Source organism: Theropithecus gelada, chromosome 14, assembly GCF_003255815.1.
Source record: "Theropithecus gelada isolate Dixy chromosome 14, Tgel_1.0, whole genome shotgun sequence".
Lineage (NCBI taxonomy): Eukaryota > Metazoa > Chordata > Mammalia > Primates > Cercopithecidae > Theropithecus > Theropithecus gelada.
Genome location: NC_037682.1, coordinates 44120273 through 44136076, shown reverse-complemented (window position 1 = coordinate 44136076; position 15804 = coordinate 44120273). Strand labels below are relative to the sequence as shown.

Here is a 15804-nt window from a genome sequence, read left to right as displayed (position 1 = left end):
ACAAAAATTAAAAATAAATATTTTTTTAAAAATTTAAAAATAGGATACATTGAGCACTCTTGTGTGGGATTTTGATAGTGGAAGAGGTTGTGCTTATTCTGGATCAAGAGAATACAGGACATGTTTGTACTCTCCACTCAATTTTGCTGTGACCATAAAACTGCTCTAAAAATGAAGTCTGTGTTTTTAACAGCATATGATACAGAGTTTCACACACTGAATTTGCCTAGTGAATTATTATCTAGCTCCAAAATAATTGTATTTTCTACTATATAACACATTACATCATCTGTGTAGCTATCTCTCTCACAAAGTAGAAAGTCTGTGAAATAGAACATAAGGAAGGAGAGAGAATTGTGATCCAAGCAAGAATCATGGGTCCACAATTCCACCCAAGGAAGCTAGTTCAAAGCAAGAGGAAGAGCACAGCTTTTCACACAATTGAATAGATCTCAACTTCCTGATTGTGGTATTGAAGATGCCGACAGTAGCCCGCTGCTCTGTGAAGGCAGTTTTCCGACCTACCATTCTTGGCTACTCCTGGGATGTTTTACTTGGCTGTGAGATCCCCCTGAGAAGCTTCTCTTTTTCTCACACAATTCCTCCATCAGCAACGTGTGGTGGGCGGCACACGGTGACTATGATTCCTGGAGATGGCATTGGGGCTGAACTTATGCTGCATGTCAAGACTATGTTCAGACATGTGTGTGTGCCTGTGGCCTTTGAGGAAGTGTCAGTGACCTCCACCTCTGCCTCACATGAAGAGGAAATTCACAGTGCCATCATGGCAGTTCATTGAAACCCTGTGTCGTTGAAGGGTAGCATTTAAACTGATGTCACCCTGCCACCATCATACAAATCCTTCAACAACATGTTTCACACCACCTTAGATCTCCGTGCCAATGTCATTCATTTTAAAAATTTGCCAAACGTGGAGACCTGGCACAAGGACATAGCCATCCTAGTTGTTCGGGAGAACATAGAGGGTGACTATAGCAATCTGGAGCATGAGAGTGTGAAAGGAGTAACAGAGAGCCTAAAGATCATGATTAAGGTCAAGTCTTTGCGCACTGCTGAATATGCCTTCCAGCTGGCCCAGTAGATGGCATGCAAAAAAGTGACGGCTGTGCACAAGGTCAGCATCATGAAACTGGGAGATGGTCTCTTCCTCCAGTGCTGTGGGGAGGTGGCATCCCGCTATCCTCAGCTCACCTTAGAAGATATGATTGTGGACAATGCCACAATGCAGCTAGTATCCCAGCCCCAACAGTTTGATGTCATGGTAATGCCCAATATTTATGGCAATGTTACCAACACTCTCTGCACAGGGTTGATTGGTGGGGTAGGCATTGTGCCTGGAGCCAACTATAGCCACATGTATGCAGTGTTTTGAGGCAGCTTCAAGGCAATGTGACAGTTTAGTCAATACAAATCTGGCAAACCCTACTGCCATGCTGCTGGCAAGTTGCATCATGCTGAATTACCTCAAACTCCACTCCTATGCCACCCACATTCATACTGGAGTCTTGGCATCCTTGGACAACAAAAGTATCCACACCCCAGATCTTGGAGGCTTGGGTACCACATTGGACATCATTCAAAACATCGTAGATCACATTCGAAATGTCAATTAATTGTTCTGTGCCTTGGAGGCTAAGCTATCCCCCAAAGTCTGTCCTGTCCTACTTGTTACCTCCACTCTTCCTGCTTTAAAAACCATAGCCAGTTCAGCTACTGCAGACTCCGGAATAAAACAGCTTATGCTTTAATTCACAAGCATGGAAGGGTGGGGGCCTGCGTGAACCAAAACTGATTTTTCACCATTAAATTGAGTGCCATAAACATTGCTTGTTTAAATTAGCCAAACCTAAATGAATTGAGGACATTCTTATCTATTTTAATCCACAATTCTCCCTTCTCTATGATATGATATACTGAATAAATCAGAGCTGTTTGTGGAGTCCTGGGGCTTTCCCAGAACTTGGCACACTGATTTTCTCTTTATCTCGGTCATTAAAATTCAGCAAACCAGCCTGCAGAGAAGCCTGCCTTCTCTCTAGAGGTCGTTAATGAGTTAATTAGTGCAATAAACTTTGCCTAAAAAATATACATTGCAACTTTTCTAATAAATAGGGCAACATACAGCAGAGCTGGCATAGAATGCTTCCACTCCTTCCTAGATAGCCCATCTTTCCCATAGTCTTATTTATCACCTTTATGTTAGGAATTTTCTCCAGTGTTCTTTTTCACACATGAACATTTTGGGGCACTGCAGCTCTTCTGGAAAGGGGATTCTTGAATTCTTCCAGCTGGTCTCAAGAGCGTAGAGGTGAAAACCCCAGTTAACAGGCACTAGGCCCACAACGTTTTGCTAAACAGAGAACCATCAATTGTAAACTCTTTGCTCAGTGTTTCACAGTCTTTTACGGTTTACTTTCAATCTTTCTTTCAAAGAAAGAATGTATATATAAAACAAAACAAAACAAAAAGCACTGAGCTAAATGTTTACTGTCATTTTATTCTATTTTATTTATAGTGTTTTTTAGAGTTATAGTTGGGAGACACACAAATTAAAATAACTGTATTAGTGCTTGCAAATTGTCACTTAAGTAGCACTTTAAAAACACAATGATTGTAAAAACTTAAAGTAGTTTTATCAGCAGGAATGGCCTGTAGATAGAAATGAGACAGAAAAATAATGAATTCTAGATTGTGGAAATGTGTGTCTCGCCTCTTACCTTTGGATCTCTGCATGGTTAATAGGTCACAAGTTAAAGACATTTAGATCATAGAAAGTTTCTTACAGTTTCCAACAGGCTCTGCCTTAATCATATTACCTTGGTCTAACCTTTCCTAATTGGGTATAAAGTCAGGGCCAGGATTTGGACAACTGAAAGCTAGTTTGAGAGGATTTAGTCTGAGAAGAAAGTGAGTACCTGCAACCCTATCTCGAAGTCTTTCTTTAAGAATAAGGCAAGCAGGGAAGAGTCTATGTATAAATTGACTGTGATAGTCACGTTACTGGCCATTAGACATGTCACTGCCAGGGCTGCCACTAGCCCAAATGGTGCCCACCTCTGGGCTGATCTAGAACTACACCAAAGGCATGTTTTTTCAAGTGGAGCAAGGGGCAGATTTTAGCCAGATGACCCCCTGCACCTCCAATGCCAGGCTAACTGATATTACTTTAACCCATACTACCCACTCGTACCACTCTTTTTTATGATGATGAGGATTTATTTATGGCACAATCAGCTTAATGGCAGACAGTGGCCCAGCTGTTGGCTTCTATTTGGCAATGGGGGTTTATGATACACTTGAGTTAAAATTTCTCTGTCTGTTAAAGATGGTCATTTTCAGAATCCCATTACAGTTCTTGGACCAGACTGCTGCAATGACACCTAGTACACCATAGTAACATTTTTCATTTCCGCTGTTAGATGTTCTCACTTAGATATGAACATCTCTAGGGTAAGCTTCATGTGTTTTCTTTCCTTGTCCTTTGTAGTCTGTAACATAATGGCTGGTACATAATACATGGGATACATGTTTGTTTAATCAGCCAAAATATGAATGTTATGGTTGATATTACTACACTTTTTTATCTGTAAAGTGTGATAACTGTACCTGCCTTACATTTGTTGGAAAGATTGAGAAGATTCACGTAAAACCTATATTGTTGTGCCTATAAGTGCTTAGTGTATTTTAAAAATTATTATATTCATTGTTACACAGAATATACCATTCTAAAATATAATTCTGAATAGAACTGAGTGAATTTTATTAATTCATTATGGATTTTTGATTTGCGGCCAATTTTCAAATGGAAGAGCAAATCATATCTGCTGATTCATCAAATCTGCTTATTCTAGCTCCCTTTTATTTATTGAATCTGACAACCCCTCTATTTTTTCACCAACACCTTCTTCCTCATTAGCTTTTCTTATTGGTAACTTCCCAGTTTCTCTTACTGCAAGTATAGCTTCCTAACTATGTCTTGCCTGTAGCTTAGCCCTGTTCAATCTATTTTCACAATGCACCCGGCATGATCTTTTTGAAAGGCGGAGATATCATGTCCCTTTCTTAAAACCTTTATTCAAAGGCTTCATTTTGTCTGTAAAAGAAAGGCAATGGAGCATAGCATGAAAACCATCTAATGTTCTGGCCTCATCTTCCCTTCCTCAGGTTCACCATGTCTATCCCCAACCCTCATTCCAATATCGATGCAATGTGGCATTCCAACAAGAGTACAACAGAGTTTATTGTTAAAGGACCATCTATTCGCTCTAGATCAGGCCTTTGTGCACAGTCTTGGTTCCTTTCCTCTTCAGTAGATGAATTCCTCCTCATGTTTAAGGACTCAACTTAATCATCACCTTTTTTGGGAAGTCTTATCTTTTTACCCCCTTCCCATTTTTTTTCTGAGCTTTAGGGGGTAACTCTCAGTGCTCCCCACCACAGCTCTCTGTATACACTGTCTAGTATTTATCTCTCTGATTGTGATTACATGCCTTATCCCCACCATCCCTCATTAACCTTACTGTACAATGCATCCCTTGGCAACAGGAGTGACAGTCATTCATCACTATAGCATCAGAACCTAGGATGGGGGAGATATCGGGACAGGCTCTTAGTCCATGCTCACTCTAAAGAAGAAAAGGAAGAAAAGGAAGGGAAGGGAAGGGAGAAAGGGGAAGGGAGGAAGGAAATAAGGAAGGGAGAAGGAAAAAGGGAAGGAAGGAAAGGAAGGAAGGGCTTACTCCTATGGCTTAGGAGTGGGGAATTGAAAGAGCTAATCTATTGCAAAATGCTCGTCTGACTTCAGTCTATGAACCTATCTTACAAGATTACTCCTCTCTAGAGAAGACTAAAGCCCTCAAGGTAGTAAAACAGTTAGTTGGCAGGCTGCCTCTGTTTCCTGAGAAAATGTCTGTACTGCATTTAATCTTAGCCTTTATCAGTTTACCCTGCTTTGTTTACAATTCTGGTGTTATAAAAAATAGCATCCACAAGTTGCCTGATTTTTCTTTAGATTACTCTTTCACTTTACAGATTTGTTTTGGATACTGGTCTTACAAATTACTCAGTTGCTCAAATTTCATAGCTGACTGACATTCATCCCAACTCTGCCACACAGGAGCAGTGTGACATTGGATAGGTTGCTTAACCTCTCTGATCTCTAGTTGCTTATCTGTGCGATAAACATAAATGTGTACCTTCATGGGATTGTTGTCAAAATTAAGTCAGATTGTTTTGGTTGTCTATTGCTGTAAAACAAACTACCCAAACCTGAGTGACTTAGAATGACCAACGATTATTTGTTGTGATTATGTAGATTAGCCAGAGACTTCTTCTTAGCAGTAGGATGGCTAAGAGCTCCAGAATCACCTCATTCACATGGCTGGCTGTTGCTACTAATGATGGTCAGTCAGGGGCCTCCATTTTTCTCCATATGGTTGTCCTATGTGGTATTTTGATCTCCTCACAACATGGCACCTGGGTTCTAAGAAGGAATGTTCTAAGAAGCAAAGACCAAGGCTGTAGACCTCTTAAGGCTCAGACATGACAGTTGCTTAATACCATTTCTACTACATTCTATTGATCAAGTTAGGCAATAATAGGATAGACCAGATTTAAGAATGGAGGAATAAATTCTGACTCTTGATGAATGACAAGGTCACATTACAAAGGGGTACATGGGTGAGGAGCACTATTGATGTGACCATTTTTGGAAACATGCTCTACCACCATGAAAATGTATTTAAAACTCTCGGGCAAGATGGCCCAATAAGAACAGCTCCAGTGTGCGGCTCCCAGCAAGATCAATGCAGAAGGTAGGTGATTTCTGCATTTCTAACTGAGGTACCTGATTCACCTCATTGGGACTAGTTAGTCAATGGGTGCAGCCCATGGAGGGTGAGCCAAAGCAGGGTGGGGTGTTGCCTCACCTGGGAAGTGCAAGGGGCGGGGAACTCCCTCCCCTAGCCAAGGGAAGCCATGAGGTACTGTGCCATAAGGAGCAGTGCATTCTGGCCCAGTACTATGCTTTTCCCATGGTCTTCACAACTCACAGACCAGGAGATTCCCTTGGGTGCCTATACCACCAGGGCCCTGGGTTTCAAGCACAAAACTGGGCGGCAGTTTGGGCAGACAGGGAGATAACTGAAGGAGGTTTTTTTTTCATACTCCAGTGGCACCTAGAATGCCAGCAAGACAGAACCATTCACTCCCCTGGAAAAGGGGCTGAAACCAGGGAGCCAAGTGGTCTAGTTCATTGGATTCCACCCCCACGGAGCCCAACAAGCTAAGATCCACTGGCTTGAAATTGTCACTGCCAGCACAGCAGTCTGAAGTCGACCTGACCTGGTACGCTTAAGCTTGGTGGAGGAAGGGGCATCCACTATTACTGAGACTTGAGTAGGCAGTTTTCCCCTCACAGTGTAAACAAAGCTTCCAGGAAGTTCAAACTGGGTGGAACCTACCACAGCTCCAACAAGCCACTTAGCCAGACTGCCTCTCTAGATTCCTCCTCTCTGGGAGTAGCATCTCTAAAAGAAAGGAAGCAGCCCCAGTCAGGGGCTTATAGATAAAATTCCTATCTCCGCTGGACAGAGCACTTGGGGGAAGGGGCAACTGTGGGTGCAGCTTAAGCAGATTTAAATATTCCTTCCTGCCGGCTCTGAAGAGAGCAGTGGCTCTCCCAGCACAGTTCTCGACCTCTGCTAAGAGACAGACTGCCTCCTCAAGTGGGTCCCTGACCCCTGTGCCTCCTGACTGGGAGACACATCCCAGGAGGGGTTGAAAGACACCTTATACAGGAAAGCTCTGGCTGGCATATGGCAGGTACCCCTCTAGGACAAAGCTTCCAGAGGAAGGAACAGGCAGCAGTCTTTGCTGTTCTGCAGCCTCTGCTGGTGATACCCAGGGAAACAAGGTCTGGAGTGCACCTCCAGAAAACTCCAGCAGACCTGCAACAGAGGGGCCTGTTACAAGGAAAACTAACAAACAGAAAGGAATAGCATCAACATCAACAAAAAGAACATCCACACAGAAACCCCATCCGAAGATCACCAACATCAAAGACCAAAGATAGATAAATCCATGAGGATGAGGAAAAACCAGCGCAAAAAAGGCTGAAAATTCCAAAGACAAGAATGCCTCTTCTCCTCCAAAGGATCACAACTCCTCTCCAGTAAGGGAACAAAACTGGACAGAGAATGAGTTTGATGAATTGACAGAAGTAATCTTCAGAAGGTGGGTAATAGCAAACTCCTCTGAGCTAAAGGAGCATATTCTAACCCAATGCAGGGAAGCTACAAACCTTGAAAAATGGTTAGAGGAATTGCTAACTAGAATAACCAGTTTAGAGAAGAACATAAATGACCTGATGGAGCTGAAGAACACAGAATGATAACTTCGTGAAGCATACACAAGTATCAATAGCTGAATTGATCAAGTGGAAGAAAGGATATCATTATTAATGATATATTGAAATGAAGGCAGAAATAAATAAGTTTTTTGAAACCAGTGAGAACAAAGACACAATGTACCAGAATCTCTGGGACACAGCTAAAGCAGTGTTTAGAGGGAAATTTGTAACACTAAATGCCCACAGAAGAAAGCAAAACAGACAAATAACAAGTTCTGAAATTGAGGCAGTAATTAATAGACTACCAACCAGAAAAAGCCCAGAACGAGATAGATTCACAGCCCAATTCTACCAGAGGTACAAAGAGGAGCTAGTACCATTCCTTCTGAAACTTTTCCAAACAATAGAAAAAGAGGAACTCCTTCCTGACTCATTTTATGGGGCCAGCATCATCCTGATACCAAAACCTGGCAGAGACACAACAACAACAAAAAAAGAAAATTTCATGCCAATATCCCTGATGAACATCAATGCAAAATCCTCGATAAAATACTGGCAAACCAAATCCAGCAGCACATCAAAAAGTTTATCCACCACGATCAAGTCGGCTTCATCCCTGGGATGCAAGCCCGGTGCGACATACACAAATCAAAAAACATAATCCATCAGATAAACAGAACCAATGACAAAAACCATGTGATTATCTCAATAGCTGAAGAAAAGGCCTTCAACAAAATTCAACACCACTTCATGCTAAAAACTCTCAATAAACTGGGCATTGATAGAACATATCTCAAAATAATAAGAGCTATTTATGACAAACCCACAGCCAATATATACTGAATGGGTAAAAACTGGAAGCATTCCCTTTGAAAACCAGCACAAGACAAGGATGCCCTCTCTCAACATTCCTGTTCAACATAGTATTGGAAATTCTGGCCAGGGCAATAAGGCAAGAGAAAGAAATAAAGCGTATTCAGATAGGAAGAGAAGAAGTCAAATTGTCTCTGCAGATGACATGATTGTGTATTTAGAAAACCCCATTGTCTCAGCCCAAAATCTTAACCTGATAAGCAACTTCAGCAAAGTCTCAGGATACAAAATCAATGTGCAAAAATAACAAGCATTACTATACACCAATAATAGACAAACAGAGAGCAAAACCATGAGTCAACTCCTATTCACAATTGCTACCAAGAGAATAAAATACCTAGGAATACAACTTATGAGGGATGTGAAGGACCTCTTCAAGGAGAACTGCAAACCACTGCTAAAGAAATAAGAGAGGGCACAAACAAATGCAAAAACATTCCATGCTCATGGATAGGAAGAATCAATATCGTGAAAATGGCCATATTGCCCAAAGTAATTTATAGATTCAATGCTCTCCCCATCGAGCTACCATTGACTTTCTTCACAGAATTAGAAAAAATTACTTTAAATTTTATATGGAACCAAAAAGGAGCCCGCATAGACAAGACAATCCTAAGCAAAAACAACAAAAGTGGAGGCATCATGCTACCTGACTTCAAACTATACTACAAGCCTACAGTAACCAAAACAGCGTGGTACTGGTACCAAAACAGATATATAGACCAATGGAACAGAACAGAGCCCTCAGAAATAATACCACACATCTACAACCATCTGATCTTTGAGAAACTTGACATAAGCAATGGGGAAAGGATTCCCTATTTAATAAATGCTATTGGGAAAACTAGCTAGCCATATGCAGAAAACTGAGACTGGACCCCTTCCTTCCACCTCATACAAAAATTAACTCAAGAGGGATTAAAGGCTTAAATATAAGACCTAAAACCATAAAAAGCCTAGAAGAAAACCTAGGCAATACCATTCAGGACACAGGCATGGGCAAAGACTTCACAACTCAAACAACAAAAGCAATGGCAACAAAAGCCAAAATAGGCAAATGGGATCTAATTAAAGAGCTTCTGCACAAAATAAGAAACTATCATCAGAGTGAACAAGCAGCCTACAGAATGGGAGAAAAATTTTGCAATCTATCCATCTGACAAAGGGCTAATATCCAGAATCTACAAGGAACTTAAACAAATTTACAAGAAAAAAAACAAACAACAAAAATCTCCATCAAAAAATGGGTGAAGGATATGAACAGACACTTTTCCATAGAAGACATTTATGCAGCCAACAAAAGTATTAAAAAAATCTCATCATCACTGGTCATTAGAGAAATACAAATCAAGACCACAATGAGATACTATCTCATGCCAGTTAGAATGGTGATCATTAAAAAGTCAGGAAACAACAGATGCTGGAGAGGATGTAGAGAAATAGGAATGCTTTTACACTGTTGGTGGAAGTGTAAACTAGTTCAACCATTGTGGAAGACAGTGTGGCAATTCCTCAAGGATCTAGAACCAGAAATACCATTTGACCCAGCAATGCCATTACTGGGTATATACTTAAAGGTTTATAAATCATTCTACTCTAAAGCACATGCACATATATGTTTACTGCAGCACTGTTCACAATATCAAAGACTTGGAACCAACCCAGTTGTGCATCAGTGATAGACTGGATAAGGAAAATGTGGCATATATTCACCATGGAATAGTATGCAGTCATAAAAAATATGAGTTCAGTCCTTTGCAAGGACATGCATAAAGCTGGAAACTATTCTCTGCAGACTAGCACAAGAACAGAAAACCGGACACCACATGTTCTCACTCATAATTGGAAGTTGAACAATGAAAACACGTGGAAACAGGGAGGGCAACATCACACACTGAGGCCTCCGGGAGAGTGGGGGACTAGGGGAGGGATAGCAATAGGAGAAATAACTAGTGTAGATGACGAGTTGATGAGTGCAACAAACCACCATTCCACATGTATACTTATGTAACAAACCAGCATGTTCTGCACATGTATCCCAGCACTTAAAGTATAATTAAAAATAATAATAAGATAAAGTCTATAAAAATTACAAAAAGCACTCTTACCACAGTGCCAGTCACATGGGGATTGCTTAATTAATGGCAACTGTTATCAGCCTTGACTGTTTCCCTCTTATATCTTCTCTAGCTTCACTAGCTGCCACTTCTGTCCCCATAGTGTGCCCTTTGTTGGTTCTCTCCATTCCATATAGTTTATTCTGTGCTTATACCATCTGAAGGACTATTAAAAAAGTTGTTGAACTAGTCTCAGATTTGAACTTCTTTATTTCACATTTTGTCTTGTATTAATTGGACATCTACTTGAGTTTAGCCTTAATAAATCATATGTACCTTGAGAGTAGGAAACATTCAATCAACATTCTGGACCTTGTATTACCCAGCACAGTGCCTTACATATGGTTGGTGCAATCTGGTAATTAATTGCATGGCATATTGGATTGAAGATAATAGTGATTATAGCTATTATGCATTATTGAGTTTATGATGTCATATGTTGTTCTATATGCTTTGTATTTATTAACTTATTTTCATATCGACCTATTCAGATGATGATGATTATCATCTTGATTTTATAGTTGAGAAAACTGAGGGACAAAGATGTTAAGAAATTTAACTGAGGTCACACAACTAATGGGAGTTGAGGCCACCTTTAAAAGTCAAGGAGTTTGGCTTTAGAACCCAACTATTTCAATGGTCATGAGCGTTTGTACATTGTGAATTTTCATACCTTTATGTGAAAGTGGACTAGGTTTCAGCAACCCATCAATATCTCCTTTTGAAAAAAATTATGTAGACCCACAGAATTTAAGAAATGTAAAGAGAGCTCAGTTTTGCAAAAGCTAAAGCCCAAGAAGGCAAATTCAGTTGCCTCAGTCTCACAACTACTACATAGCTGAGACAGAATGAGAATCCACATCTGATTTCAGATGAAGTTCTTGTTCTGGTATTCCACAGCTATCTCCTGATGTGACTTGTAGGAAATGCCACTTCTGACTTTTATAAATACTTACCGTATGTCAGGTATGTTTTTAATTGGTTTACAAATATTAATAAATTTAAATCTCACATTCACCCATTATATTGATAAAGAACCTGAAGCACTGTCTAGTTCACTGACTTGCTCAAGTTCAATTACAGACAGTAAATAGGGAACCAAGATTAAAACGCAGCCCAGGGCACCAGTGTCTAACCATACTACTAAAGCTGTCTCTCAAAATGTTGGATTAATTAGATATTTGTGAATGGAAAAGAAAGAATATCCAGATAAATGAGATCATTTGGTACCAGAACCAAGCATCAAATATTGAAGACAGATGACATTTCAAGAATGGTAAATCAAATAGTAAACTTATTTCCTTAGAGTAATGACAGTCACAAAGAGAGAACACTTAGAACAGGAATGATGTGCTATTGAAACAAAAGAATTACTAAAATAATGATATGAAGTAGCCACAAATAATTTTGCAAATAAAAAGAGGATTTTTAAGAAATGTAGCCAGTTCTGGGTCATTATAGCAGTTGCAAAAAGGTGACATCACTAAAGGCTTAGTTGGGAATATGCATAATTTCTACAGGAAGCTGATTAAAGAGCTAGACATTTTTTGAAGGGAGGCACTTGGTCCTTGGAGTTTCCCTGACAACTTGCATAACATTGGAACTCAGTGTGGTAAATTGTTCTTCACATCAAAATGAATTTGCTTACACTGATAGAGAAAGCTACATATTCTGCATTTGTGATTGCTCCAGGAAATGCAAGGAAAAGAGAAAAGACATATTTGAAGTGGAAAAAAATGGCTCAACTTCACAAAGACAATTGAAAAACTTGGAATGTCTTGTTACCAATTTTGCAAATACTTAAAAACCAACTCAGCCTGAGTAAAAACAGTGTCTACTGATGAAGACTCTAACGTGGACTCTGATCAGCTTAAGTATCTGGTTTGCTACAGTTAATGCCAAATTTAGTGCATACACAATAGATGTAAATGAATAAATGTTGCCACAAAAGAGAGGGAAAATATTGTATATGTCTAAATACAAAGTTACTACTTTTTTCCTTTTTATCCCTCATAAAAAGGAAATGCTTTAAATTCAAATCCTTATAAAGGTTCTCATATTACTAGGTATTCTCCCAGTTCTATTATTTTGAACACAAGAAACATTTTGGGGAGAAAAAAATGACACTAGCTATACTGGCTTATTATTTGAATTGAAATTATCTGGAAAATAAATTTTAATAATAGGCAAAAAATACCCTCTCAACAAATAGTTATTATTCCTGGGAGCATAGTCTCATAATTGCAAATATTGAATGTCATTATTTAATTAGCTTGATTGTGGTGACAATTCTGCATTATATATGTATATCTAATCATCAAGTTGTATACTTTAAATATATGGAATTTAAAATTATCAGTTATACTTCAGTAAATCTTGAAAAAATACAAATGTAAATACTGATAACCATACAGAACACTTAATAACACTGTTCAGTTTTTGGTTACATTGTAAAGATCACAAATATAGACCTATTAGACAAATGGGGAAAGAAGCAGCGCTGATACTATGCAGTTGGATTCTTGTGACTTTGCTGGAAAAGATGTCAAATACAGATTCAAAAAGTGCTTTGTCTCAAACAACTTAGACAGATGGAATGATGATTAATTTAGAAAACTTCAGAGAACTTGAAAAGTGGCCCTGGGCTGAGGAAAAATTTTAGGTCAAGATTCATGGGAAGAAATTAAATGAAATTATTTAATGTTTTTATAGTAAAGAAAAGATAATGTTTCTATACTAATATATAATATAGTCCATGAAATGATATACTTAATATAGCTATGCATAATTGAACCCATAAATCAAATATTATTTAAAAATATTTATTTAATATATTCCTTAAAGTTATTCAAGTTGAGCTAGAATTTTTTTCATTCTTTAGATGTTGTCATTAATTTAAAAAAATATTTTAATTATATTTGGAATTTATTTCTATACAGGCATTTACATTGCTTCCTATCTGCAGCATTTTGTGGGAAAAGGGATCAAAGGAGATTTTGAAGTTATTGGGAAGAAATCTATAATAGCAAAGGAAGAAGCCAGGGTTTCTGGACATATCGATATTATGGAAAGAAATGCAAAGGAATTTAAGACAAGATAGGCTACATTCAGGGTGATATGGTCATAGACCAGGAATTTCAAATGAAGTTATATTTACCTACTTAAGGCTGGTACTATAGCACACCTATGGTACTTCATCTAGTTTTGATATTTTAAATTTATAAAACGTGTAATTTCTGTTGAAGGTATACAATGTCAACTTTATGATAAGCTTCAGAAAAAGATGTTGAAAAACTTCATGGTTAAATGAACTGTTTTCTCCAAGGTAAGAAAAGCCTCTGCATTCTCCTTTTCAAGGTATTCAGGTTGTGATAGAATTAAGTTATTTTGATCTCAGTTTTATTCTTACCAGCAGCAAGATCTGTGTATACTCAGTAACCTTACCCATTCATTCTTTCACTCCTTTACTTGTTTCTCAGTGTTCTTTGTCTTCCATTGAATACTTGCTTTGAGCCATAAACTGTGCAAGCACTGAGATTGCAGCTCTGAGAATTGATGTGCTTTCTCTCAAGGAGTCCACAGGGCTGAGAAAATCAACAATAATCAGACAATTGTAATGGAGCATAATAAATATTGTAATGGAAGTATAAGCAGGATCTATGAGAGGACAGAGGCAGGGAAGGGAAATCATAGTAACCTCTCCAGAGTAAATCCTGTCTCAGATGAACCTTAACAAAGTTTAGGAGGAGGGAGAGAAGGAGGGAGGGAGTAGAGAAAGAGGAGAGAAGAGAGCAAAACAGGGCTGAGAGCGCTGCCATCACCTGCCCATTACTTGACATGCAAACTTTTTAACTTTTTGCCTCATCATTTTTTATTTTGTACCCTATAATTATTGTTGAACTCATTTTACCCAAAAAAGTCTGCCCTGATTATGTTTTTAATCTATATGGAAAGATTTTCAAGATTTAAGGTGAACATCTGATTTTTCTATGAAATGTTTTTGTTTCAATGATACTCTTTACTTTGATTAATTAATCTGATTCAAAATCTCACTATGGTTGGCTCTAATTCTTGTGATTAGGATTTATTACTTTCCTTAAGCTAGTTCTCAGCACAATCAGTAGCTCTGCAAACCTTTTCTATTCTTTGTCATGTTTCTCTCTCAATATCAGTTTCTCTGAGCTCATGTTTTATTAATTTGTTATTTTCAGTCCACTTCTTATCTACTTCTCAGATATTTCCTTAGTAGTGAAATGGATCTCATATTCCCTTCCTTGGTGCTCAGCTCCAGAGTGAACTCACCTTTCTGATACTGTTTTGATCTCTTACTCCTTCTGGAAGTAGCAGGTCTGAGAATTGATGTGCTTTCTTTCAAGGAGCCCACAGGAGTTTCTGCTGAAATCTTATCCATCACCCTCCTTAGTCAGCCTTCCTATAGCAGGTGGCATAACCTACTCCTGCTGATAGCTCTGAGAAGCCACCAATAGGCCAATTTCTGCCCAGGGTCTATGGTAATTCCTGTTGCCACTTTTCTGCAATAGTAGCAGAATTTATACCATCTGGACCATTCGGTGCCATCAGGAAATGGCCAAAACATTCGCATGCCCCTCAGGTTCAAGTAAATAAACAGCAGCAGCAGCAGCAACAACATTTCCAGTGAGAATGACCCTGTCATTCTTCTACCTGATACTTTCCTCTTCTATTCCCAAGAAATCACCTTTCCCCCTAAAAGGATCATCTGCTCTCCATCTTCTTTCTCCTGTGAGGCTATTTTGTATCTGTCTAGAGTACTCCAGAAGTGGGCAACTGAAGGTATTAGCATTACTTGACCACGGTTATAGTTTTTATCCAGATTGGCAGATGCTTTTTACAGTCTCCGGCTGGATTTCATTGAAAAAGCTTAAAATTCACAGGAGGAGGAAAGTACTTCTCTCCCAGGATCCCCACTGAGCTGATAACAGTCTATGGGAAGTCATCTATTTAAACAGAAATAAACACGCCTTGGGATGCCAGGAGACTATTTTCAGTTTCATTAAGCTATTTTCAGCTTTATTAAGAAATCTGTGTTTAATTTTTGTAGCATTTTCAGTCCTGTTCATTTAGCTTTTCTCTGTGTGTGGATCAATTAGAACACTTGAGAGCAGACGTTGCATTCTGCTCCTTCCAGAATCACAATACATTTGGAAGAGAGTAAAGAACCTGAAGCACCTTCAATCACCCAGTCAGAAACTTGTACTTACTTGGCTTTTCATGGGAAAAAGTAGTCCTGATTGGATATTGCCTGTGTCTGTGTCCTGGGAAATTTCAACATTTTATTGTTTTTATATATACACACACACACACACACACATACATACACACACACACATACACACACACATATATATGTACACATCTATACATATATATGTGTGTGTGTGTGTCTGTGTGTGTTTATTTTTTGGA

General features: G+C 38.8%; 1 protein-coding gene and 1 pseudogene across 4 annotated transcripts in view; both read left to right on the top strand.

Annotated features, from left to right (window-relative positions):
• The window catches only part of NELL1 (neural EGFL like 1), a 934168-nt gene that overhangs the window by 630072 nt on the left and 288292 nt on the right, over positions 1–15804 (top strand). The gene's annotated exons all lie outside the window — the stretch shown is intronic.
• Positions 479–1634, top strand: LOC112607233 (annotated as a pseudogene).